A 2,463-nucleotide genomic window follows, 5' to 3' on the forward strand; every position below is an offset into this window, starting at 1 on the left:
CAACTATTATTGTCTGAGGTGTAATGTGTGCTTTTATCTTTACTAAAGTTTTTTGTTTTTGTTTTTGTTTTTGTTTTGAATGTATGTGGGTGCCTGAGAATTCTTCAAAATTGAGGTTCTTTTTGGTAGAACTTGTATTGTTCTTTGTTTTTTTTTTTTTTTTTTTTTATAACATTAGTTTGAAAGTTGAGTTTATTCAGTACTAAAATGGCTACTCCAGCTTTTTCCTTGGACCATTTACTTGGAAAATTGTTTCCCGGCCTTTCACTCTGAGGTAGTGTCTGTCTTTCTCACTGAGGTGTAGTATTTCCTGTATGCATCAAAAAGTTGGTTCTTGTTAAGGTATTCAGTCTGTTATTCTATGTCATTTTATTGGGAATTGAGTCCATTGATATTAAGAGATATTGCGGAAAAGTGATGGTAGCTTCTTGCTATTTTTGTTGTTAGAGGTAGAATTGCATTTATGTGAGTGTCTTCATTTTGGTTTCTTAAAAGAAACTTGTTGGGAACAAAATAAAAGGGGGTCTGGGGGACCCCTGCAGAAAGGAAAAATATGCCCAAAGCCCCACCAGAGTTTCTCTATTTTCTGGTCAGTCACGCGTGGGTAAGAGTTGAGAAGGCAAGAGATTGTACAATCAATCAGTTGTTTCATGGGTGCATGTACAATTTGAGAGTAATAACATCCATTTTGAACAGCAATTAATTAACCTAGGTAGACATTATGCTCTCCTCACTATCATATAACTTTCCCCAAAGTTCAACAGCCATTTGGCTTTAGCAAAATGAGTCCATGTGTAACTGGAAGGTCCCTTGTCTATCTTCTGTGGTTTAGCCCTTGTCCTGGGAGCCCTCAGTCAGATGAGATTTTCGGAGGAAGGCAGCTTTGTCTGTAGGTCTCTGTAGATGGCGCTGTTTCAGACGGATCTGCGGCAGTAGGTTCCATGTGGAGATAGTCCTGTAGAGTAATTATAACCAAAGAGCAGAACACCAGCAGAGGATATCTGCACAGTGTGGGTAGCAAAAGTCATGCCTGCAACAGTTTGCTTAGGAGCACATCGCAGTCCACTTTGGATGGCTAAGAAAGAAAATGTCATGTTCATTGTGTAACTGGATAGGCAGTTAACAGTTCTTCTGTAAAAGAAAACTGGTTATTAATTAAGGATTAGATGAATTTTTCACCTTAAAAGACATTTTTAAAATGTTGAAAGAATTTTTAGACATATATCATTAATATTAGAGAGAAAAAAAGGAGCATTTAAAATAGAAGGCAAGAAATGTTTTTGGTTAAAGGCACAATCCAGGTATTCCTGTAGGGAGTGCAGCTTCAATGCGGGTTTTCACAGGCTTATCTGGGTAGGGGAGGAGTATCCTCCGTTTTTTGTTTTTCTGTTTTTTTTGTTTTAATTTTATTTTCCTAGGAACTGGAGAGTAAAGGATTAAGTGTTGGCCAGTCTTTGGGAAGCATAATTTTGCCATGCCCATTCAGGGCCTGCCTTGGCTCTTTTGCCTAGGCTCACTGCTCACTTGTTGCCACTTCTGTCCCCCCACCAGGAGTTATTTTGCCAGCCCTGTCTTTGTTTCTTTGTGCACAGGCCTGCGACTCTACTGTGTGGGTCAGGGCCCGAATCTCTACTGTGCTGATCAGGGCCTGAATCTCAATCTCGGCGTTTCCACGCAGCTGAGGGGGTGGAGCGAGGAACAACAGAATTCAGGGCAACAGAATTTTAAAAAGGCAAAAGATTAGAACAGGCACTACCCAACTGGTCTGACAAAGCCTAGAGCAAGGAAATTTTCTAGAGTTTTGTTCACCCACCAGGGCGAAGCATTCTCTGCCCATGCAGCTGTCAATCACTGCCCAGCTGGGTGTACAAAACTCAAAGCCTAACACAAGATGGGAGGGGCTGCAGAAGTTAACTTTGTAGCTGAAATCTGAGGAGAGCTAAGGGGCTGACCACCAAGGCACCAGCCCTCCAGCCTGTAAAAAAAAAAAAAAAAAAAAAAAAAAAAAAAAAAAAAAAAAAAAAAAAAAAAAAAAAAAAAAAAAAAAAGGAAAAAAAACCCAAAAAAACAAAAAAAAACCCCAAACTTCATAAAACCTCTTGCCACCCAGCAGGGAAAAAACAGAGCCCAGAGTAATTACTGTCTGAGCAGGCTGCTGCAGCCAGCAGAGCCATCAAACCCAAGAGATAGAGGGGAGGGGCTATGGGGATGGGGAAGCCAGCTGTGGTAGTAAAACTCTGAGAGAGAGAAGGGATGGGGAGGAAGTGTACCCAGGAACACTTTGGAAAAGAAAGAGAGAAAGTAAAAAGGCCAAGTGTTTAAACTTGTCCACTCACAGTCTCTTGAGCAACTTGGAGATCTGATGTCTGTCTCTGTATGAAGCTTTCTTCAGCTGGTTCTGTCTCACTAGGATGGCAAATTGTAACCATCCCTCTGTGACCAGTTGTTGGGAACAAAATAAAA

General features: G+C 40.7%; 1 pseudogene; it reads right to left on the reverse strand.

Annotated features, from left to right (window-relative positions):
• Positions 1–828: 828 nt before the first annotated feature.
• LOC110330833 overlaps positions 829–2,463 on the reverse strand; it is a 114,382-nt pseudogene continuing 112,747 nt past the window's right edge.

Source organism: Mus pahari, chromosome 13 (assembly GCF_900095145.1).
Source record: "Mus pahari chromosome 13, PAHARI_EIJ_v1.1, whole genome shotgun sequence".
NCBI lineage: Eukaryota > Metazoa > Chordata > Mammalia > Rodentia > Muridae > Mus > Mus pahari.